The sequence below is a fragment of the Cupressus sempervirens genome, chromosome 7 (assembly GCF_028749045.1).
Source record: "Cupressus sempervirens isolate cs-2001-9-10 chromosome 7, ASM2874904v1, whole genome shotgun sequence".
Lineage (NCBI taxonomy): Eukaryota > Viridiplantae > Streptophyta > Pinopsida > Cupressales > Cupressaceae > Cupressus > Cupressus sempervirens.
In genome coordinates, this window is record NC_143124.1 from 510,467,905 (window position 1) to 510,495,897 (window position 27,993).

Here is a 27,993-nt window from a genome sequence, read left to right on the forward strand (position 1 = left end):
AACACTTAAAGAACTCGGTACCTACTGCCTGAACACTCGGCACCTAAAGAACTTTGCTCAGCATCTTAATAAACTGGCTCAACTCGGCACTTGGAATTTACCTCAACAACATCCGAACATTCATCAAGGAGTCTTTAATACTAAGCAGAGTGACTCAACACCGATTCCCTTTATGCCTACTCGGCACCTGAAAATCTCCTATTAACTCAGCAATTCTGAAACACTCGACACCTGAAGAACTTGGTACCTGCTACCTAAACACTCGACACCAGAAGAACTTGGCACTTGCTGCCTAAACACTCAGCACCTAAAGAACTTTGCTTGGCATCTTAATAAAATGGCTCAACTCAGCACTTGGAATTTACCTCAAAAAACTTTACTACTAGTAGAGACTTCCATGTCATCATGAATACGATTTTTTTTTTAAGCCTTATGTTTCTCATTAAAAGATAGAGAGTGAAAAGTAGAAACAATGACATCTTAATAAACTCTCCTATAAACTTGGCAATTCTGAAACACTCGGCACCTGAAGAACTCAGTACTTGCTACCTGAACACTTGGCACTTGAAGAACTCGGTACCTGTTGCCTTAACACTCGGCACCTGAAGAACTTTGCTCGGCATCTTAATAAACTGGCTCAACTCGGCACTTGGAATTTACCTCAACATTCAAATTTTACCTACTAAGCTCAACACTTTGAGCATTACTACTAGTAGAGGCTTCCATGTCTTCATGAATAAGCTTTTTTAAAGCCTTATGTTTCTCAATAAAAGGTAGAGAGTGAAAAGTAGAAACATTAACCCATCACAACCCAAATTTGATAAAAAAATCTGCAACTTTATTCCCTTCTCGATAAATATGTGAAATGCAAACATCTGAACATTCATCAAGGAGTCTCCAAATTTGATTCAATACATATTTGAGTTTCCAAGAAATGATGCACCTTTGTATACAAGCATCAATAATAATTGATGAGTCCCCTTCTATATGTAGCCTATTGATACAGCCTTGCTTAGCTAATAAAAGCCCAGCCAACAAGGCGTGAGCCTCAGCAATCTTATTTGTGTCAATAGGCAAAGGGGAAACTATGATTGCTACAACCTCTCCAGAAGAATTTCTAATACATGCCCCTAAACCTGAAGGACCTGGATTTCCTCTAGAGGTTCCATCAAAATTCAGTTTCCAAAGACCAAATGATGGGGGTCTCCAAATGTTCTTCCGAGGTAAGATATGTGCTGGTGAAGGACTAATTTTCCACCCATTAGGAATTAATAATAATTTCCATTCTTGGATAATTTGAGAATCCCACTGGGTCACAATCAAATTAAATTTAATCATTTTCAAGCTGGAATTAGTCACTTCCAAGATAGATCTTTCAATACCATTCAAGACAATTTCTAATGGAAGGAATTCCTTTATGAAAATGGGCTTATTTCTTTCCCACCAAATAGCTCAAACTACTAAGGCTGGGATACATTTCTAGAGGTTTGCAAACAATGATTTTTGGTAGAGAACTGGCTAGGCTTGAAAAAGATCCCAGAGATTATTTGGCAAGGGAGTACAATACTTAAGCTTACTCAAAATAAAGCACCAGCATTGGTAAGAAAATGAACATGTAATGAACAAATGATCCATAGTTTCATCCTGTTCCCCACAAAGAACACATTTAAATGGCATAGCAAGTTGTAGTCTATTCAATCTGTCACTAGTTAAAATCCTGTGTTTTAGTGCCAGCCATGAGAAACAACCTGCTTTAGGAAGAACTACTAGATTCCAACAAAAAGAAAAAGCTCTAGAAGTAGATTTATTCAAACCATTCCGCTGCAAAATTTTATACCCCTCTTTCACTAAATAATTAGCATCCTTAGCTAGATCCCAAAAAATCTGATCTTGGACTTTAGAGAAGTAGACTTGCCTTGAACTCGATATATTTTGAAGTTGATTAATTTCCTGGGATGAAAGAGGTAGAAAATTTGGATCTTTCCAAACTATTTTCTTTGAAAATTCATAAACATATTCCACATATTGATTCAACTGGGTCCCCCAATGGGTTTCAGCAACTTGAATAATGTTCAAAGAAATCCCACTCTTAGATAGGGGAATTTGACCATTCCAGGAATCATTCCAAAAATTAATACTTAGTCCATTATTGACTTCCCATGAAATATAATCAACTATGATTTTGTGTGAAGCTATCATGAAGTCCCAATTAACCGAGCCTTTTGGAGGATTAGAAATCATTAAGATTCTAGAAGGATCATTATTATCTAGATATTTTTGCTGCATAATTTTGCATCATGTGGACTGAGACTGAGAAAACATGCACCAAATCAATTTCCCACCAAATGCTTCATTTCTATAGGAAAGATCATGGATTCCTGCCCCTCCATCATTAGGAGTGTATGAAATATCTTATAAAGAGATGAGTGGAATCTTTTGAGACTCATCCATATTACCCAACCATAGGAAACCTTTAATCAATTTATGAATTGTAGCTAGCAATTTGGGTGGGATCTTAAGGACAATAATAAAATAGTTAGGGATTGCAGCTAAAACTGACTTGATCAACAAAAAATTTCTCGCCAATGACAACCATCTAACTTTCCAAGATGTAATTCGACTCTGAATACACTGAATAATTGAAGACCAATACAAGGATTTATTTGAACCCATGAAGAAAGGAATGCCCAAATAAATTGAGGGTAAGAAGTCTTTTGAAAAACCCAGGATCTGTTTAATTTTATCGGAAACCATTTTGATAGTGTTGAAAAAATAGATCTTGGATTTCTAAGCATTGATAATCTGACCAAACACTACTGAATAAAGATCAAGTGTATAAAGAATATGGCGAGCTTCTTAAACATTTGACAAACCAAACAGGAGAGTATCATCCACAAAAAGAGAGTGTGTGATAGATATGTTTGTACCTAAAATGAGAGCTCCTTTCCATTTATTTAACAAATGTTGATGTGAGATGGCCCTACTAAAAGCTTCAGCCATAATAATAAACAACACTGGAGATAAAGGGTCCCCTTGTTGGATCCCATGTGTGGAAGGAAAAAAACCTTCAGGCTTCCCATTAATGACCAATGAAAACCGAGCCCCTGAAATACAAGCCTTAATCCATTTGCACCAACATTTTGAAAAACCCATTTTAGCAAGTACTTGTAGCAAGAATTTCCAACAAACTCTATAATAAGCTTTCATCATATCCAGTTTGATAACAAAATTTGAAGTCTTATTTAAATTAATAGAGTGGAGAACTTCATGAGCCACAAGAGCCCCTTCCATGGTTTCCCTTCCTGGGACAAATCCACCTTGCTCTGGGGAAATAATACGTGGAATAAGATGTTGAATCCTAAGATATATGGCTTTAGTAATAATCTTATAGGATAAATTGCATAAGGAGATTGGCCTAAAATCCGCAAAAGTTTGGGGATCCCTTACTTTAGGAATGATGGAAATATTGGTAGTGTTAAAATATTTTAGCATGGATTTGGATCTTCTAGATTTTTCCACAGCCACCAATAAATCCCATCCAATTATATTCCAACATCTTTGGTAAAACAATGTAGTAAAACCATCTGGCCCAGGAACTTTGTTAGGTGAAAAAGAAAAGACAACTTTACATATTTCTTGAATGGTAAAGGGAGCCATCAGAATATCATTATCCTATTCTGTTAACACTTGTGGAATGGAGTCAAGGAGTTCTACAACTTGTGATGCAGAAGGAGAAGGCAAGACATCAGGTGCAAGAAGATTCTTAAAGAATTTGACGCCTTCATCTCTGATAAGATTTTCATTAGACAGAAGGTTACCAAGGCATCTTTGATATGGAAAATTGTACTATTAATTATTTTTTGCTTGGCTGAATTGTGGAAAAACTTAGTATTTATATCCCCATCCTGAAGCCATAATTCTCAGGATTTTTGTCTCCAGTACATCTCTTCTCTAGAACATAGTTCTTAGTTTACTCATTTCAAATTTTAGCATTCTCCACTGGTTTAGAAACTAAACTTTGTCAAAATCACGACTAATATTCCAAGCTTCCATTAATGCCTTATTAATATTGTGAGCGGTTTGTGAAGCCTCATTGTAAAAAATTCAAGTGTGTAGCCTATATCTCCACATTTAGCATTTACTTTTTATGTGGAGGAGTGGAAAAAAGATCCCAACCCAACATATATTGTACACCTAATCAAAGGATATAGTTGTGAATCCCTTTAAGTAATCTTTCTATGTTCTTGTGGATATTTATCTATGGACTTATTTGACATGACAATAGGTGGACATTATAGTCTACGATAACATCCATAAGGGTACACCCGCAAGTTGTGTCATGGTTGCATTTACATCATATGGGATATTACCAAGGATTGGTTAGTGTTGAAATCAACAATATAGAGGGTAATAGGATTGCTAAGGAGAAAACCCATGCAAAAATTGAAGGATATTCATTTCCTACTCTAAAACTTACCTAATTGATAAAAATTAGTTTTCGCTGATGTTGATTGTTGATTTACCTGAGGTGCTCCTAGATCACTTATTTTGAGTCCAACTACATTTTTTTCTCCCTCACTAGGTGTCAATGTCATCGATGCTAGCTTCCTAACCTAAATTTGAAGTCCATATGAAAATGAATAGTTGATGTGACATTCAGGTTGTAAGACGTGATGTTGGTGTGACAAGATATCACATTTATAAAATATTGTGCTACTAAAATGATAGTCCATAAGGGGAAAACAACATAGAAGAAAGATTATCACAACCTTTGAATGATGACCTATGAACATTCAAAGGTACTTCTCTAACCCATGGAGATAATGAAATAATCATGCTTATTCATAAGGAACTTGAAACAAAGGTGATGTATGTGTCATCTTTGTTTAGAAGTATCTCCATTCACAAAATATTTGATGTCCCACTAGTAAGACTTGTCATTATGAGTTCACCCAAATGACATTATGTGTTCCAATGTTCATGCCCAAACTTGGTATTCATGGGGGCAGGAGTAATATAGAACTATTATGTTAAACCAAATAAGTATCTTGAAACTATTTTGTGATGGTGTGAGATTCATAATAGTATCATATACTTGTACCACTTTAGCTTTTTATACTAAATTTGATTTTCTTAGTTTTCGCAAAAATGTAAAAATTTTCGCATGCAAGTGTACTAGGAGACTTCATGTATTTAATGGTCTTTTAAAGACTAAACATTGTCGAAAAAGTAGAATTCTAATTAGGGTCATATCAACTAGTAATTTTGAAATGAAGTGAGTTTTTTGGTACTTGAAAGGGACAACAAATTAGTATTTATGTTATCATATTTCTAATATTACTAGAAAATATTTAATGCGTAAAAGTTTGTTAAATGTTATTGGGATGGAGATATAGATAATTGGAGGCAAATAACAATGATGTGTTCATTATTTTTAGATGAATCAATTAAGGAATAATATTTATAACACTCTTAAGTTTAACTATATCTGATTTTTAATTGAAACAACAAAGACAAACTTCACGACTTATAAAATCAACATTATTTCCCCTTCATCACATCATATGATTAATGTATACAAAAAGCATCAATATTTTATTAGTGTAATAAATTTTCAGTTAGATAATTTTAAATTTAGTTTTTTTTTTTTATAACTATTGAAAGAAATTATTGCAGCCTTTGTTGCAATAAATTCCAAAAGGTTTGGCAACGAATCTCCACTTTCGGTGGTCATTAAATTCTTAAGTTTTGGCGTTCATCGAAGTTGCAACGAATTCCCAAACTTTTAGACAATCGGTCTTCTCATTCAACGGTCAACTATGCAGAAAGTTTTTTAAATGAATCTCCAACTGACACTTGCCGATCAGAAAAGCATTCTAATTTTAAATATTCTAAAAGAATGCCAGGTGGCGATAAAATCCTTTTGAGTGGCGGACTTTTATAGTGAAACCAAATGGTCGAGTTCATGGAATGTGAAATTTGATAATAAATAAATAATAAAATCTTGAAATACGTCTGTCCATATTTTGAAAAGAAACCATTAATTAAATTGTTTTGAGGAGAAATCTTAAAAGGAGGAAAAGTAAATTATCCCGAATAAGGGAAAATCCTTGAAATTTTGAAGATACCCAAAATGTTGGGTAACGTGCACTCGAATGCAAGATAAGCTTTCTATAAAGGAGAATTATGTATGTTGTATAAGTTCAGGCTAAAAATGATTTGCTTATGAGCAATGGATGTTTTTATGTTCAAGACTATATTCAAGGCTTTTTATTTTGTTATATCATTCTAACCACTTAGTAGTTTGTGGTGATAGTTTATACTATTAAGAAATGAAATAAATTGGTTAAAGAATTAGTTATATTATATGTTAACATTCAAGAAAAATATCAATTAGAAAGATTAGCAAACTTGTTTATGTGCTATTGTCTGATTAACTTAAAAATACATCTTTATCTACCTCTATATCATCATGGTCAACAAGTCAATGATGGCTAAGGTTAGTGCTTCTCCATCTTCATTAATGACTTGGGTTTTTGCATAGTTGTGCAACTAAGGGAACACACTCGTTAAAGTTGACTTCAATGCCTCGTATTGTCTAGTGATGGAACCTATGAAGTCAAGATGTATTCCAAGGTTCTTAGGATTCGACATATGAGCTAGGTCCACTGTAGACCCTTTGATCACACAATGATGCCCCTTCCTTTCTCTCGAGCCATTGATTAGATTACAACAACTCTAGTGCGTGATGTGTAGCCAACCATCAAATTGAAGTCTAGAAGTGATAGAGAGACACAACTCCAAACTATAACAACTTGATACTTGTTAAATGCTCAAACATTCAAAGTTGAATGATAACGGAGAGGACACACTCTAGGGTAGTGATTAAGTGCAAGCATTTAGCCATCTAATTGCATCGTTAGAAGATGAATTCGAGCTTGATTGGTCTTACATGAATATCAGGTTCCTCCTCTACTATTGTAAGTCAATTTTATCACTTGCTAAGATTGGAATAATTGAAATTAGAGCTTCATTTATAGAAAATAGGTTTTTGGGCATTATTAGTATCTAGGAGCCTTGATTTCCAATTGTGCAATTTATTTCTCAATTATCAGTCTTCAACCTTCAATACTATATTTTAATCCATCATAAGAAGTCTAGGGTATAATTGAGAACAAATTCTAAAACCCTAACATAATATCTTGATTTTTGGTAAACACTAGCCATTTAATTTCATTATGGATGAGCCTTCTGCCTCCCAAACTAAGAGAAAATATAGTGAAGAGATAATAGCCCAACTTCCAAGTTCTTCTAAATGTAAAAAGAGAATCAATATCAGTAATCAACCCAATCAGTTACTTATAGATTTCAATGCAGGTTGACCTACTCATAGAGCCATGGGGGTTCCGTTTATAGAAAAGGTGCTATGACAAGAACAAAAAAGGCATCCTATTTAGAAATATTTGGGATTTAAACTTTGGGAGGCTAGTAGTTCCCCCAATTTATTTGAAAATGTTGACCTTGTGAAGGCCATAAAGAAGAGGTATAGAGAAAGTACTAGGAAGATACTAACACATGATAGGGAGAAATTGAAAAATATAAATAGAATTATTGAAGATACTTTCATGCTTGAAAAAAGTGCAAATTTCCCACTTAATGATGATGAATTGACTAAAGAGTTCAAGGCGCATGATAGGTTATACAAAGGCAAAGTCCTTAACTTAAGAACAAAGCACTTGGCTCAAGATGAGAAAGCCTTAACTCGAATAGGCCATCCTCCATATAATGTTAATATATTGTAACGCCCCGCTCGGGAACCCAAGAGAAATAAACCTAACATGTTACAATGTTTACTGAACTATTTTTTTTCTGAAGTTTAAACACCATCAAGATAACATTAATGCGGAAGCAATAAGAACATACATATCAAATACACATTTGCAATTACAGATACAGTTTCAATTCCTCAAGGATTCCTTTATGTTGAGTCACATTTAATAATTTTAAATTAATTAGTTTAAGTTCCAAGTACAATGTCTCAAGATCATAAAGAAATAACAGATACATAATCGCATAAGCAAATGCATAAGTATAAACAATACAATGAAAATACATCCAATCAATAACATCCACTGCACATGTCGCAGGGTATGTGAGAATAGATATAATACATCGGAATACATGATAACATATATACATCATCTAAAAAGAAGTCTCTGAGATAAGAAATAAGAATGATAAAGGTACATCTTCTGCAACGAACATCCATTAGCTAGCAATGTGAAGGGGGACCCAAATGGTGAGAAGACACTACCTCCCGACCGCGTGGTTACCTAGTCAGGCTTCCACTCCCACCGTGCAAGGAAGATAATGAACGATCCACATACGTCTATCAAACATAAAACATTCCTAGGCAAGGTACCCCTAATAGCCAAAACTACCTCAAAGGTAGCACATACTATTCAAGAAGATAAAATAATCCAAAAGTAAGAACACTCAATCCAATACCGACACCACATAACCAAACATCATACACGAACCAAGTATAAACCAAATACCAAGATCATAAGATAAAGTCAACAAAAGATAAAATCATCTCAAGTCAAAAGCCACATGTCAAAAGTACAACATCCATGAATCACCAATCATCATCAATGAAAGTAAATAACCATAATAAACACATCCGGCAATAGATACACCACCAACAATAAGTACACCACCAGAGGTACACAAATCTACAGAGATCTATAGAGGAGACTCGGGCTACATACTAGGGAGTGTCATCACATGGCTGCTTGAGTTACCCTGCACTAATCTCTTAATAGACCCCGGACCCTCAAGCGTTGAGTTACCCTGGACTAGTTACTTTGAACCTCGGACCCTCAACATCACACATATGGAAACTAGAAAGCCCTCTCAAGAAGACGAGGCACTCATCTCATTCCCATCCTTAGTCTATACAAGCACTAAAGGCATGGGTGGATCAAATATCTCTAACTTATCTTTTTAAGTGTGTTTCCCCGCTCCCCCCCAAAAAAAAGTTTTAATTACTAGATTATCACTTATTACATAACTTGCATTAGGTTACCCTGACACTGACCACTTTGGGTCCCAGACCCCTATGCAAGCCACTCCCAAGTCACGTACCTAGACAACCTCTCCTAAGCACATAAAAACACAGTTGTGTCCCATACCACAACACTCATAAAGATCAAACTTGGTTCCTTAATAGGCAACCTGATAATAAGATGGTTCTCCCATCCAAGAACACATAAATGCTCCACAAAGTAAATCTCATAAATATAATCTCAATATGAATCACAAAACACATTATGACATCCAGTCATATAAATAGTATAAAATAAATCTCACAAAAAAACCTCGGGTGTACCCTCTAGACTGGTCGACATCTAATCAACCTCAAAATCCAAAAGCACAGACAGTACAAACAAACAATACAGTTCATAGTTGGGTTTGATTTGAAAAGACACAATAGAGTCAAAAATAAAGTTTTCAATTTGCATTTCAATGAACGTTTAAGTGTATAAGATTTTCAATTTATCCCACCCAATAACCCATTCAACTATTTGACTCAAATATATAAAGTTATGATCACTTTTCTTAAAAGAATAGTCTGAGTATACCCATTTATTTAAATTATTAAAATAATAGTCATTGATATTTAAATAATACTACATTATTTAAAAATCAATTTTATTTTTAATAATGAAGTAACAAGATTAATCATTAATTAAATTCAATTAAACTAATATTAATTTAATTAATTAATAATTATACAAGACCTAACTATATTACCAATCATTAATAATTTGCCAAAGTTAATAATTACTGATAAACAAAATCTATTATTAAAAGAATAATTAAAATTAATAATATTTAATAATTTATAATAACAATTCGTTAATAATTAATATTTAATAATCTTTAAATTCATTATATATTAATAATTTTATAATAATTAATGATCTAAATTTAAATACAAATTATTTTTTACTAAACTAATTAACAACTTTATAATATTAAAAATTAACATCTAAAACAATATAAATCAAATCTTATAAAGTGATTTAAAATCATTGTCTCATAATAACTGATGTCGTGCGATTTGAAATTGCTGGCTTCCAAGTCAGCGCACGGCTGCTGTCGGGTGCTCTATATTAACAGTCGTGGGGTTTATTTAACCCGCCCCCCCATCGCAAGTATAGTCATGCATGGGGGCTGCCGACTCCAAGTTAAAAGGGTAAGTTAATTTGTTTAATTTATTTTATTTTTATTTTTATTTTTATTTTGTATTAAGTTTTCCTTTTTGCCTCCCCTCCATAGAATAAATCACATCATTTTATTTTTAGATTTATATAAACTTTAATCATAAATTATATATTAACACATTTTTTTTTTTTTTAATATATGTATTTTAAAATTTTAATTTATTTAAATTGTGACAAAATAATACTTCTTCATAACCATCTATATATATATATATATATATATATATATATATATATATATAATCTAAAATTTTATTTTATTTTTAATGAAATTTAATCCAAAAAAATGCCCCCATCAATTATATAATTTATTTATTTATTTATTTTAAATAAATGATTGCCATTTAAATTTGGTAGGAGAAATTAAGTTGAAACAATTGAATTTTCAATCTACGATTAAACCCTATCCAAGTTTAAATTTCTCAATCAAGAACACATAATTGCATACCAGAAAACAACACATGCAAAAGACACAAAGCAGACAGAAAACTAGAAGAGTGAAAACCACTATACAATCAAGCCACGGGATCCTACTTGGATCTGATGCTAACCTCTGACAACTAGATAAAAATTCCTACCGCAAGTAAAATCTTTCCACGCCACGTAAAATTTTTTTCTTTCCAAACCCTTCGAGTTGCTCTCCATAAACCTGTGTGTGCAATAATGACCCAAAACCCTCTAATATAGAATCTAATTACCTTTTAAGGTTTCTGTCTCCACAACTCTAAAATTATAATTATTTTATTTAATTAATTCATTCATGCACAATTAATTTCTTTTTTAAATTAAAATATTCTTTTATTATTCCTTCATGCACTTTAAGTGAATTATTAAATTACTTTATTTAATTATCCACTTGACTTTACTTTAAATTAATTTATTAACTTTAATCTCATGCGCACTATAATAAAATATCTTAATCAAGTTCACATATTTTATCTTTTAAATTAATCTCTTATATTTAAAACTCATTCATGCAAACTTAAATCATTTTCATAATTTAATATCTTTTCACTTCTTAATTTATTTATTTTTTGAACGTTTAATTTGATAAATATTTATTAACTTATATATAACAATAATATATAGCATTTATTTAAAAATGAACTCTAAATATATATTATTATTAAATTAAATAAATATTATCATGTTCTAAATTTAATCTTAAAACTTTTATCTTCCAATTCAATTCTTTATATTTAATTAATTTCTCAATTAATTAAATATAATTAAATATTCAAAATGTCATAATAATTTTCCATTAAATTAAATTATTAATTTAATCTTTTAATTAGACTTAATTAACAAAAAATTCATCAAAGACTCACAAAACAACATACGAACAAAATATTCCCAGGTTTAAAAAGGTAGACAGTCTGTTACGAGTCCTCCTTGCAGGACAAGTATTATAGGCTTATGGCTAGGATTGGACTTGATCATTATCTTCCCATTCTCACCATTTGAGTATATGTAATAAGGCACGCTCATCTTGGCAATTCAGGGAAGTCGATGCCCGATACCTACATCTTGCATAAAAGACGAGCATGTACATGTATATAATATATCTAAACTAAACAGACAATGGCGAGGAGTGGTTCATCGTGTAGATCCTGACTAGCAGGTGATTACGACTCCCTCCCTTAACCACATCAAACACTTCAGACAGAAAGATAAAATAAACATGCACACCATACACATGCAAGTATGGGGTAAGTATCGTAAAAATCACAAGTCTAACATCAAATGCATACATATAATAATGCATCTCTATCAATACAACATAATCATCACTAAAGACATCATGTTAACATAGTTACAAAAGAAACCACATTTACTAACTAGGATCATCAAAATATCATTAACAACACATGAATGAAATCAACTAAGCAATAATAACTGATACATTTGTAATCAAAGTCATGAAATAATATCATAATATTACAAATCTAGTATCTCTAAAACTAATCAATACATATAATCAGCTTAAAAGAATTTGACAATGATAACAGAAATGTGAAATAGGGGCAGGCACTACATATATTTACAGGATATTTAAAGGATACGTCCTATATGCCTTACGTCAAGTGTTTAGTGTAGATGTAAAAATCATTCAAAATTGGACGTTGAAGTGTGCCTAGGTTTTCAAAGTAGAGATCACCATATAGATTTTTATTATGTTAGTGTGTTAGTAGGAAGATTACATTAGAAAAAAAAAATTAGTTAGGCAGAAAATACTTATGCATTCTTTAGATGTTATTAGTTTTTCTTTTTGAACCAATTAGTTTTGACTATTTTCTCTAACTTTAAGTTGCACTAAAAGTTTATGAATTAAAATATATTTAAAATATATTGAAATACAATTTTCTTAGCCATGTCATTGGCTGCTAGGAAATTAGGCAAGGAAAAAAAATATTTGTCTTCAATAGAAATTATGCTGAAATTCCAGCATGAGGCAGTGCCAAATAGCTCTGTCAGAATATTTATGTGTAATAAAAGCTTTGTCAAAAATGTTTATGTCTAATAAATGGTCATTAGTGTTGTTCTTATCTACAATTCAATGCAAAAACCAGTGTGTTAGTTGAATAAGCGAATTCGAATGCAGAGACATCCCGTAAAACTACTCAACAATAGTCTTTTTATCTTTGTTGTCTTTGGAAAATTGTGAGTTGTAGAGATTGTGTTTCTCTTGGTGCAGACCCCGGTAGAGCAATCAATGCCATTGCCTAAAAGTTTTTCATTTTGTTTAAAGGTACGCAGAATGACTTGTTCGTTGCTTACTTTTAATTAAGGCATTGGTCAGCTCATTTACTGAATCAGAATTTAGGTTAGGTTTTGTAATTTTTTATGCTAAAAATAATAGCATTTTGCACTCCAAAACATTTTTTAATCCAAGTTCTGCAATAGTTTCATTCCCAGGTCGATGCATTTCAGTTTTTAAAAAAAAAATTTGCATTGGTTTCATAGCAGCCCCTTTCCTCAATGGACGCCGCCGGATACCTCTGAAAATTATTACGGGAGATATTTATTCTGAGATTAGTTGGAACTGTTTCTGTTTCTAGATGGACGAATATGCTGTTCAATCTATTGTTTTTGGTATATTTTTATGCACCCAAAAAAGTTGCTTTCTCTATACATTTTTTTGTCTGTGTAGTTGGCAATTTTAAAACTATTTATAACAGCCGCTCCACCTCTTCAAATAATATGCCCAAATTAAGAAAAGTACATGTTCTCTATACGGGCATAATGGCCGTCGCCCTCAAATTTGAAGCCTTAAGTTGGTTTTCCAAGCATTTTAAGGTTCTTCCCCATTAAATAGAAAGAGTACGTCATAATCAGCTCAGCATCTTAAACCCCAGTTCTCCACAAGTTTTAAACCGTAAAACCCAGCGACAATCTACAACTTTTCGTCATTTTTAATGAGCTGAAGTGCATTGTATTCACTGTATCGATTCTTCTGAGAAATATTAAAAACGGTAATCTAAAATATTGAGGGTTTACGCATAGCTTGGAGGAAGCAAGAGTTTAAGGAGTCAATATGGAAGCTCTTCGTTTCAGGTCTTCACACACCTGTAGCTTATGGAAGCTTAAAAAATCATAATTTTAATCTAAAAATATAGTTCTTATATTAAATTACAATTACACAAATTTCAACTTACCGCAAGTTTAAGGATTGTTAATTCTTATAATACAAAATAAAATAAGTAGAAAAAAGCCAACTTGACATATTTCTTAAAAACTCTAAAAAAATCAATAATATAATGTTTTTAGTTTTAGATATAACAAAAATATATATCGTAAAAATATTTTATTTCACATTTTGTATAATGTTTTTAAAACCTATCTAAAACTATTTACAATAAGTATTTCATATTTAACTTAAAAATTAAATTAAGGTACAAAATATTTTTAAAATAAATAAATAAATAACATCTATTAAAATCTGTTATAAAAATATACATTTAGATGTAGAAAATGATTGAACATTATAAGTTTTGAGATCTAAAAACAATAGTTACATAGAATAAATATATTTAAAATAATTTTCTTATAAATTAAATCAAACACTCTTATTTTTTTGTCCAAAATTAGGTTAATTAATGTCTCATTTCACTCTTGCTAGATTAATTTATTTTTTGCTTTATTTTTGCTTTTGATTTTTATCATATAGGAGAGCATTCATTTGTAAGTAGACTTAGATTAATTTATTTTTTGCTTTAATTTTAAGATAATTTTTTATAGGAATTTATATTTTTTAATAAGTTCTATGTATATATGAATTTAGGTATAACAATTTATTCAATGAATTAATCTATATTTATTTATACATTTTCTTAATTTAATCAATTCTCAATTATTTCTAAACATATAGTTATAATTTTTTCCTTACCATTTTTACTTTACTAATTATTTGATGCAATGATATTTTTTCCTAACATTTACTTGTGCTTTTCTTTCTTTAAACAACTTATCAAGTGCTACTTCATTCCCTTTGAGCGTTTTGGTACAATCAGTTGAAGTAGGTAAATTGATCCAGGCATTGTATCAACAAAAGCTTCTTTGTTTAGGTAAGATTATTGAAAAAAAAAGCTATTGTTATTTACTTTCTTCAGTTTTGTTCATACATTAATACTATTATAAGGTATAATTTCAGCATTACCTTCCTTTTTGTTAGAGGTTTTCCTTTTTATAATTTTGTTCTTCCATTTCAAAAAAAAAAAAAAACTAGCTTTCAAGACCACCTCACTGTAGACTAATTTCCTTATAAGTCCAATTAAAAAATTGAGGCCACTACGTGAAATTTTAATTCTAGAAAAGGTGAAATGTCCTTTGACATTGACAATGCACTTAGGCAACAAGGATTGTCTAGAATTTCAACATTTACTGCAAAAACAACCCTCAATACTCACTATCTTCCATATTATCTGATCCATCAAACTAAACAACAAAACATTTGTTTATAACTGTATATTTTAACAAAAGCATTCGTAATAGAAAGCATTTACATAACTGAAAAAGGCCTCAAATTACAAAATAATTATGACAATTCATTAGAGCATCTAAGTTATAGTCTCTCATTGAAATGGAAAAATGATCTGATCTAAGCTAAAATTTTTGGCACCACATAAAATGAAGAACCTTTCACAAAAGGCTCATGGTAGCTCCCATAACTATCCATAGCTTGTCTCATATGGATAAGCAAGGGATACTCATCATCATTTTCAGGAGACAAATAGCATTGAAAAGGAAACCCAACATTGGTGGCATGCCTGGCCTCTTGACCCCTCCCATCCACTTCCCTCCAAACAATTGCCGCACCAAAATAATTCTCCAGGTGACGAGCAATTCAAGAAGTTAAATAAAACCTTGCCTTGCATTGACAGCGAAATATTCATTAAATGGTGGGCACAATCACTGTACTTGAATATTCATAAAATATAAGCATTACCAATGTTGTGTTGCAACAACAGTACATATTTTTAATACTTAGAAGGCATAGGCTATCATTTAGTTTCAACGTTACCATTGAATTAGAGACCTCTGCAACAATAATGGCCATAAGAATATCTTGGCCATTAGAACATGAACAATAAAACTTATATTTAAATAAAACTAGTTTTTCTCCCTCGCTTTACTCCAATAGTCAACCTTAAGGTAGACAACTAGTATAGAATGAACAAACTAGAGTTATTCATACTACTGACAAATTGTAAGCAAGGTTTTATAAAATTGCTAGCTAGAGTTAGAAATTTTTTTCTATAATGTGTTGATAAGCTAGGCCATACGCTTAGAAAAGGACAACTAGAAGCCTAATAACAGAGTTGGCCATTAAAAAAATTAGTCAATAGTGAAGGAGGCTGACTCTAGAAGGTTTATAGTGTCAGTCCATATTCTAAGTCACGTAAGGAGCTAAAGCCCTTTCTACTACATTTAGTTTTCCTTTTAAAATGTTACTAATTTCTCAAGCAACTTGAATAATAGGGTGGATTGATTATTATATATTCAAAATGAAAGAAATTAATCTACTATCATTTTATTTATTTTTTAAATTTTGTAAATTTAGTTTTGCTTCTCACTTTAATAATAAATAAGTTAGACACTAATTGAAGTGTGTGGATATACTTATAATTTGATTTATTCATAATTAATTATAAATATATTAATAAAGGTAATATTTTTAACAAATTAAATATAAAAAGGACATGAATTATTAAAGAAAATATAAAAAATTAATCAAACCAGCAAACATTTAAATAACTATAAATATTTATATCTAATTTAGTTTACTTAATAATTAGAATTCTAATCTTAATTATTCTATATGAACAATGTTATGATATTTTTGTATTTAGTTTCTTAAATGTGCAATATATTCTTGAATTATGTTTATGTTTTCCTTAATAATTTGGTCAAATATAAATATTTATATTTAATTTAGCTTACTTAATAATTAGAATTCTAATCTTAATTATTCTATATGAACAATGTTATGATATTTTCGTCTTTAGTTTTTTAAATGTGAAAAAGATTCTTGAATTACGTTTATGTCTTTCTTAATAATTTGGTCATGATTTAACTATTAAAAATGTAACTTTTGATATAGTTATAGTTATACTTAAATATTAATAAGAATTATAAATATAAATAGACTCATTGAGGTGTGTAGATATATTTATAATTTGATTTATTTATAACTGATTATAAATATATTGATAAGGGTAATATTTTTAACAAACTAAATATAAAAAGGACACAAATTATTAAAGAAAATATAGAAAAAATTAATCAACACAACAACTATTTAAATATATATAAATATTTATATACAATTTAGTTTACTTAATAAATAGAATTCTAATCTTAATTGTTCTTTATGAACAATGTTATTATATTTTTGTCCCATAATATATGGCATACTAGATTTCTCTATGACCTTTAATATATTCCACTAAATATTTACACTATATTTCAATAAAGTTATCAACTACATTTTAATAATATTTTAGCCTTATTTTATTTTACTAATTTTTCCCGCATTTCTATCTTGAATCTTAGCTCCATTACTTTTAGACAAGTGTTTTGTGTTGTTGATTAAATATGTAATATTGTACAAAGATGACAGTTGATATTGCTTACCCTTGTAATAGATTTCAGATCATCCAGAGCATTTGGTTGCAAATACACAAGCACCGGGTAAATTATTGGTTTCTTTATCGCATGTAGAAAGTTGTAATTAAAATGCTTGTTTGGTTGAATTTTAAATCATTGTTTTGTCATGTTTTCGAAATCTAATAGTCATATCTATGTTTTCCTAATATAAGAAACTTAGCATTTTGTTTTCCTCAAGATAATAGCTACAGTTAGATTCTACGACCAAAGCCAAAATAATTACAGAAGATGGTGCCACCAGAAAAAAGAAAAATAGAAAGCACTAAAACTATAGATATAGAGAACTACAAAAACAAAAGCTTAAAGCCATTCTTCAACATTGACAATGTACTTAATCAACAGGGATTGTCTAGGATTCCAACATTTACATATAATGTTGGAGATTTTTTATTTGATTCATTAGAAATTTTTCTTGGGAATCAACATACATCAACTGATATTCCTAGAGGAACTATTGAACATTTTTTGAATAGTCTAAAAAAAAAAGAATCAGAGGCAATTGATTCTTACAACCATGAATTATATCCAGAGATACTTTACAAATTGCATAAAGTTAGGGACCGTGAAACATATTTGCAAAGAATGCAAAAATTTGCAAATCCTAACCTAAGTAATAATGAATAAGGTCTTTAGGGAGATATATTCTGCATACAATGGTTGTCAAAATGGTTGAATATAGGAATACGCATTTGGTCATCTACAACGGGCAAAAAATACTTGCATTTCAACAAATCTTTAGCAACTAAACCATACTTGCTTCTTTTCCATGATGCTAACCCACTTTTTGGTCATTTTGAACCACCAATAGAAATAGTGAAACCAACTATACAGAACCAGCAACAACTATGCATAAAAATTGCAGCCAACATAGATCAAAGCCATAAACAAGCAGGTAATAACCAAAAGGAGCTCGTAAAATAGAACACCTGCCTCTAAAAAATAAAAAATAGTATTCGAGACACCAATCAACAAAAACAGCTTACAAAAAAAACAACTTCTCTTCAGAGATTGAAAAAAAGCATTCGAAATAGTAATCTAGAACAATTTTTTTTTAAAAAGGAAAAGAGCATTATCTGCAACTGAAGTATTCCAAAATGCAATTGTAGATACACCAATACACGTGCAATACATTACCAAATTTCATTTATTACAACTATAATACTACATTAAAGAAATACAAGATTCCTCAATACGCTACACCATATAACATTCGAATGAACAAGCCAATGTAGTATGTGCAGATCCTAACACAATTAGAAGAATGTCTTCTTTCATTGCGAATTGTATTTGCATAAATTTTAGAATTGGGACACAAAAGATCTCAAGTTGGCTTAATCGGTTCAATAATCAATGTTCCTATAGATAGAAATGTTACACAAAGAGCTCTGCCTTTATCAACTACTGATACAACAACAATTGCTATATCTTTGAAAAGAAGACTAAAATACAAAAATGCATTTCAAAAGGGAATGGTGTGACCAAAAATTATCATGCAGGCTCTTCAACAAATGCTAACAAGAACATTGTACAAAATGCAGCATGTGAAACTCAATAGAGATTGGAAACAAGTTCTAGAAACAAATAATGAGTTTGTTGAAAAAAATGACATAGAGAACACTGAAACAGAATGTGAAAGTGATGTTGAGAATGACCCTTGTGAAACTTTGGTACATGGATTCATAGAATCTATAAACATACATAAAATGCAAGACAAACTAGTGGAAATTGCACCTGAACAAAACCAATGCCCGATTGGAATATTCAAAGATAAATATGCAGAAGAAATGAATTTCCCAACACTATTTTTTGGTAATCCATGTGACAATGAAATTGACCAAAAACTATCATATCAAAAAATTGCAAAATGGGAATTGCTGCACTCACTAAGATATTTTTCATATCACACAACCAATCTCTTCTTCAAAACAATAAAAATACTCATAGATCAAGTCATGTCCACAATGTGGATAAGAATTCGTAAAGGACAACTAAAAAGAAGGAAGCTATTAGAAAGAGATGTTAAACACAAACCAAACTTAGAAAAAATACTAAAATCAGATATAGGGTACATTGATTTCAAGAGAATTTGTATATCTCTAGACTATGCACATCAACTAAAAAAAGAAGTCTGCGCTATGATATGACAACTAGGATCTCCAACATTTTTCCTTACATTTACAAGTGCTGAACAAAATTGGAATGCTTTAATGAAGATGCTCAAACAACTATATAACAATCACTAGTCAACAACACATAACATATCAAATATGACAGAAGAACTTCCCACATATGAGCTAATTAAAAAGGATCCAATAACTTGTGTGCGATACTATAGACATTGGATAAATGCCCTATAGAAAATGATACTTTTAGACGAATCTTTTTTTAAAAATGTGGTAGATTTCTTTTCAGTAATAGAATTTCAGAATCGTGGAAATGAACACAATCACTTTCTCATATGGGTGAAGGATGCACCTGTTTATGGAAAGCAAAGCAATGAAAGTATTACAAATTTCATCGATACATATCTTACATGTGAAATAAATTTTTTTTATCCAGATATTGCTATTCTCCATAGACATCATCATACAAAGCAATGCAAAAGATCAATAAATAAACATTGTAGACATAACTTTCCATTTCCACGAATCAGAAAGACAACAATACTTGAGCCCTTGCCTAAAAAATAAAAAAGCATAAGCTCGATAGCCAACAAAATTAAGTGCAAACTTGAAGTTTCAACGTACGATACATCTTTCACATTTGACAACTTCTTGAGTGAAATAGACATAACTGAAGTAAATTACATAGTCGCTCTAAGGTCAACAATTCAAAGACCAACAATCTTTCTCCAAAGAAAGCCCTCAAAAATTTGGAATAATAGCTTTGGCAAAAAGATACCTCTTCTATGGAAAGCCAATACATATGCACAATTTATTCTTAATGTGTATGCAGCTGCAATGTATTGCAATTCATACATAGAAGTTGATAGGTCTATGACAAATGCTTTCAAGAAAATACGTGATGATGATTAACCGAGACAATATAGATGCACTCAAAATGATAGCCAGACTTGGAAATGCTCTACTAAACTTACAACAAATGTCTACTCAACAAGCAACTCATCTAGTTTTAGCCCTACCACTACACTCCAACTCTAGAAAATGCATCTTTATTGACACATGGTCACATAATGATCGTACATTTGTACTAAAACCAATAGAGCAATTAAAGAAAGAACATCACAACTCTAAAAATGTGATGTGCAAATCATTAATTGAATATTACCTATGTTGGCCACAAGTTGTTGCTAATTTATGTCTAGCAGAATTTGTATCAAGCTATAAAAAAGATGGAACTAAGCTTAAACCAAAAGCTAAACCAAACATTATACATTTTATTAATTTCAATAAAGATTTACATCTAGAAAACTATTGCAGAGAACAATTATTGCTATATATTCCATTCATTATGGCTAAAGATACATTCAGACAAACATATGGCTCATGGGAAAAAGCTTATATGCATAATACATATATAATTCAGTAGAATCGAGCAAAGTTTTCACACAATGCAAATTTAACATGGGGTGATATTGATCATGCTATTAATGAAATAGATAATAGCGAAGAAACCAAAGACAATATTTGCCAACAACCAATAATTGAAACACTTGACAAAAAATATGACATGCATGAAGATATAAAAACCAAAATTTTTGACAGCTCTAAAAATACAAGTCCAAAATCTTTTGAGCTTATACAACTCCCTCAAATAATGAGCAATAATGAGTACTATAACTTAAAGAGAAAGTTGAATAAAGAGCAACAAACAATCGTCAAGGATATTGTGATGAAAAAGCTTAAGGACCTAAAAACTCCTCTGCATCTTTTCCTAACTAGACACGTTGGAACTGGAAAAACATTTATAGCTATAGCCATTTTTCAGGTGCTTATTCGCATTTATAGTAATCTCATTGACAACGATCCAAATAAACCTAAAGGCTTAATAACTGCATATACAAGAAAAGAGGCATACAATATAGGTGGAAGTATATTGCATTCAACTTTTCACATACCTTTTAACAAATTAGATTTCATCCCACTCAATATGGAAACATTGGATACAATGTCAAAGAACTATAGACAATTGCATGTGCTCCTCGTAGATGAAATTTCACTAGTAGGTTCCACCTTCTTACGTTACATTGACAAATGATTGCGTGACATAATGCAATTGCCAACAACATACTTTGGCAATCTAGACACAATGTTCTATGGGGATTTCTATCAAGCACTTCTAATACTTGACTCAGCTATTTTTGATAACAAACCATCGACAATAGAATTAATGCCCTATAGTTTTTGGACTAATAATGTCAAATTCTATTCACTAAATAGTACAATGCATTAGAAAGATGAAAATTTTATTTTGATTCTAAATAACATACATTTAGGGCAACATACACAAGATGATATAGACTATCTCAATGAAACCTGTCTACAACTGCCACCTATCGATCCAACATTTCCATATCTATTTTACAATAAAAAAGATGTGGCTACAAACAACAACAATATGCTTTCCAAAGTCCCTGGAGACTATATTATATTAGATGCAGTAGACTTCGAAGATGAAAATTTTAACGCAATGCAACTGTATACACAGACAATGATTCTACCAGTCCAAATAGTTGTAAAGCCAAATATTCTTGTCAAAATTTTCACAGGAAACTACAACACAAAGGATGGGCTAGTAAATGGGTCAGACAGAATATTTAAGGCATATACCAAACAACAAGAAGTCGACATAGTTTGGATACAATTCAACAATGCAAAAATTGGCCAGGAACAAAGAAACAAATTATGCCAATATTACAATCAAGGCATTCAAAAAGACAAGGTTTCGATTCTTTGAATTGCAAGACCCATTCCCAAAATATAAACTACTAGAAAAGTTTGAATCAGAAAACAATTTCCAATACAAGTAGCATGTGCTAGGAAAGTACATAGAGCCCAAGGCCTCACAATGGATGGTCTTGCATTTGATCCTAGTGACATAACACAACATGGCTTAACATACACAACACTTTCAAGAACAAGAACAATTAATTTGTTGTATCTCTTAAAACCCTTGATTCCAACTAATTTCAAAATCCACAAAAAAATTCATCATAAAATGTCTCGACTATACTCAGAGGCAACATGGAAACTTGAAAGTCAACTAAATTGTACAACTCACAATGAACACATATTGCTATGCCCAATGAACAAACATAGCCTACATGCTCACGCAAATGACATTTCAAATGATTGGGATATCATGTCCACTGATATCATATGTCTACAAGAACCATTTTTCCTCCCACGCAACACTGATATTCTTTTTGGAAGATACAATAACCATTCAATGTATCATATACATGGTATAACAATACTTACTTCAAGCAATCTCCTCATAACCAATTCAATAGAACATAGATCTAAAAATATTGAAGCTAGAACAATTACCCTCAAACAAATAAATTCTCAACTCAGTGTTTCTAATGTTTACATATGACCACATACACCAAAATCAAAACACTAATTACTGAAATAGCTGCAAGCTCAATATCAAAAAACAAGTTTTACATTGTTGGAGATTTCAACATATACATGTCCACACAAAACATAACTTCAACAACACTCATAAAACATATGCAAAAATACAATATTCAATTCATGCTAGCTCAAACACACAACATAAACAAACCACTCATTGACCATGTATGGACAAATACACCAGCAAGTATATGCTCTATCAACAAAATTGAAGCATACTAGAAAGACCATCTTGCAACATTCATTCACCTATATGCAACTTAATTCTAACTTGGGCTATGTCTACAATAGCAATGACTCCACCAAAGGGACTAGAAAATGAACCACCACAAGATCAACATGAGCCCATCAAAAGGTATTTTAAATCTAAACTTTGCAATCTCTTCATTCTTGTAACCTTTACATGCTTCCAAATATTTGAACATTAAATTTTTTTTCCTTTAACTATTGCAAGACAAAAGAGGACAATGAACCATGTACATTAATAGAAGATCTAAATGAAAAAAAAGCAGGCCAAACTTTCAAAGGTGATGTCTTGGTGGTTTACAAAGCCTTCCTAGACAAAGTGAATAGAACATGTGAAGTGCTATGTCCTGATCGTACAGACTCCAAAGGAGAGCTTACTATAACATTGAATATCAATAACAACAATCTTCTTAGCAAGCATGAAAGTAAAATAATCCCAGGCATGGCATTAAGAATAATAGACTTTGACATAGAACCAAAAATAAATTTTGATCGAGGAGATAGATTGCATACTAATTCTAAAAGAGTCCATCATAGTTGAAACAATACTAGCTATATTGCATGAATACAAATTCATTCTTGGTACAACTATAAAGCAATTCCTTATAAGCATAGCTAATTACACTACTAGAATAATTGGTGCTATCGTTTTAGCAGCATACAAAAAAGGTACTCAAAATGTGCTTGAAATCAAAGATGTAAACAACAACATGAGAAAAGCACTGGTAAGCTCATACAAGAAACTTGATTGATACATCTATGAAAATAAATCTTTATTTCCTTCTTTCTATTACATTTTTTGATTTTACTATGTCAACTTCTAAACCTAGAAAACAAACTATGTTACTTATGATCAGCTATACATCCATCCAGTTTTCACACCCCAATATATGTAGATACACCACCAACTTGAAAGAAATGAAATACCATCACTTCTCTTTAGAAACATAGCTAAAATAACTGATCAAAAACTAGCTCTACAAACAACTCCAGCAACATTTATCTGCAACCTACATAAAAAAAGAACATTAGATGCACTCCATGGGTTGCTGTAGACTTCAGTTGAGGTAAGTGATTCTAGATCCTTTGTTATTTTATTTTATCTTTTTTATCTTTCATGTTTTAAAGCATACTAATACATGTACATTGTAAACAGGTCATGGGAAATTTGACTATAGAAAATGCATACTCAAGTCCATTCCATGCTTTTTGCTCAAAATGCAGTCACAAATTTGAAAGCTATGGAGCATTAAATGGAGAAAAAGGATACTGCAACTGATGTAAGGAACATGTCTGATACAAGTATTCATTGTACCTAAAAGAAATTATCACAAATGATAGCTAGTAACCAGTTCATTTCTCTATCGAAGACAATATTGTACAACAATTACTTCCTGCTCTTAAAGACATAAATTATCAGCAATACATTGATGACAACTTAGAAGTAATATTTATGCTTCGAGACTTTTTAGCAATTGGCACATACACTCTCAACCAGTACAATACCATCACCCATGCAATCCTTATGAATCACTAAACTAAGCATCAAACAACAAAGGTACTTATTCTTTATACTTTTCTATTTTCAATTACAAAAATCAATTACTTTTCCCCTATTAAACATCATTTACAATGCACTAATAATGTTACCAATTTTGCAGGTATCACGTTTGGCCACCAAAATAATACACCTCCCTATTACATTGAATGTAAAAGTTTCTTATATATATCTCCCACTATATCAAAGTTTTGTTAAGTCAAAATATCTGGCTCAATTATGTGTATATATACTATTTCTAAAGTAACCAAATCTGTATGTACAGATTCAAGACAATAAGCTTTTTACTTTGAAAAAATACCTAGTTAAAGACTCACTTAAAGACATTGTGAATTAAGTATTTGGAACATGCTTTCTCTAAATTTAAATTGGTTTATGCTCTGCCCTGCTTGAGTAAACTTGCATATAAATTAATCTAAACTTTAAAATGTTAAGCATATCTGCACCTATTTTAAATTTTATTAGATTCATTAAAACTATTTTTTAATGAAAAGTTTCCCCTGCTTTCAAAAATTCCAATGTATTCGTCTATTGTAAAGTCCTCTTGCAACTGTCAAGTTTTCAATGTCATTATGATTTAAATGCCTTATTTATGGCTGCTTTTTTCATTCCCTTGCCTATGAAGATCATAAACATACCTCTAGTAAATTTATTGATGCACTTTTATTTGTGATATTCTCCTTCTTCAAATATGCTATTTTAAGCCTTTGATTTCCATTTGATCAATGAGCATATTCGCATATCTATTTAACATCATCTGTATTATAGCTCCAAACTTATAATCACACTGAAGGGATAAATGTCTATTATCTATTTTTTAGTCAACATATCACCTAATGGCATAACCTATTTCTATCACACATATGGCAAGAAGTATGATACTACGTGTCACTTGTTTGAAGGGGAGTCATTCAAACTATATAGGAGTTATTCCATTCTTATACATGTATATCTTATTATATAATGTTCTCAAGGTATAACATGAGGTCTTTAGGTTTAAATGAATGGTTGAAGGATAATATATGTGTGCCCAAAAATGTATACTTATGGGATATGCACTACAAGGAGTCTAATTATGTCACTTTAGAATACTTTTTTTATACATGTGATGATTTTTCTTCAAAGAGATTGCCAATGGGGTTTGAGTGAATCCAAAAAAGGGTATATATCATAATTGGGGATCCTACTGTTAGTTTAAAGACCATACCATCATCAAGATTGTTTGTAGCACTATTATCCCAATGATCCTTCCAATCACAATACCAGATAGAGTTTCTTTTCTAGAAGTAACACATGACTTTTATTAAATTGAAATATCAATCATTGTGGATTTTCAAAAGAACATGCCTATCCTTCCATCACAAGTTCAAGAAAGAAAATATAATTTCCTAATAAGAAAGGATTTGAAGTCCTTGACAATAGGCCTAGTAAGTATAATATCTATTTTGCTAAGTATAGATGTTATGACTCTAAATTACTTTCTTAGGGTATAGTTAAATGTAAATTCTTTAACTATGAATGAAATATAGAGGACAATGTAATTAGAAATGTAACAAATTAACATGAAATGTTAAAAATGGAGAGGTAGCGTAAGATTATTTATCATATGAAAATTCAAAATAAATTGATGTGTCATATGTCTCTTCTTGGCAAAGTTTGTAGATTCCAAAAGCTAGAATGAGAGACAGTTTTAGTGCATATAGAGATGTGGATCAAATTCCCTTAGCACATGAGCAATCAAAAGAAAGATTATAACATGTAGAACCCAAATCCCCTAAAATTTAGAGAGGAACAAAATCACCATCCCCTTCACAGTCTTGTTAGAAATGGGGGATGGGGTTGAATAAGTATTCTAACACATTTTTCCCAAATATGGATATCAAAAATTAACCTTAAACTCACATACATAAATTAATTGGTTGTAATAATAAACATCATACAAAGAAACTCATACCATAGCCAAGGGAAAAAATTATAGGGGATGGTACCCACAAAATGATACATTAATCAAAAAGTACTTTGTGAAAGGTTTTGGCCCTGTTAGGAGTCTATTACATACATTTATTGTATCTTTTCTTGTTAGAGGAATGGACCTTGTTAGAGGCCTCAATCTTGTTATGAGTTGTATTGAAAAATGGGTGAGCTCATCCCTCTAACAAAAATAACAACTTTACAAGTAGTATAAGATATTGCCAAAACTATGACTGTGTTGATGTCACAAATATTTGATCAATCCTTTTTTTATTCCTTTGCATCTAACCATGCATACAAACTTATGTTCCTCTATAACCATTAAAAGAAAATCTATCTGATATCAATAAAGTGCACATAACATAATCATATCATAACATAAGCATAGGTGTCTGTGCTTAACCATAATGTCTTCATTTATATTGTTTTCCTTGACTCTTTTTGTTAAATCAGACTTACATCTTATCACACGTTTCCAAAAAATAATTTTAGCTTTTTCTAACTGAGGGTTAACATCTATGATTTCATCCTTACCTTTCTAATTCCTTTATTTGACAAGTCAAATCAATTCCTTGACCAAATTGATCATATTGTTTCACATGTTTAGTTTCTATGCTAGTAAACTATCAATAGGATTTCCTTCCAAAACTTGTGTAAAATACAAAACTATCTTAAGAGGCCTTAGAAATATCAATTAGAATGTTCATAATAATATTTCCCAAAATTACAACTCTGTATTTTCCTCCAATGAATCTCATCAAAATAAACAATCTTCATGTTCCTTGATTTCTTGAGTAACACTTCAATATTTTTCTTCATAAGCATATACCAAACTAAATAGTTATCTTAAGCGGTCTTACCTCTACATAATATTTCCATTAGTGATAACATCTATGAACTTAATTTATCCAAATTTCCAAAAATTTCCTCCTTTGGTATCAATGGAAACATTGCAAAAAACTGCCTGAGTAATAAAAAGGTGTATTCAAAATTTCAGAACTTTACAAAATTTGACCAATCAAAATGTAGATCATCTTTACATTTTACATAGATTCATCGATATAATACCTATATACCATGCTCTTCCTTTGATCATACTTATATATTGAATTTGTATTCCCTATTGATGTATAACTGTGATTGCCTTGTCTTTATTCATTTT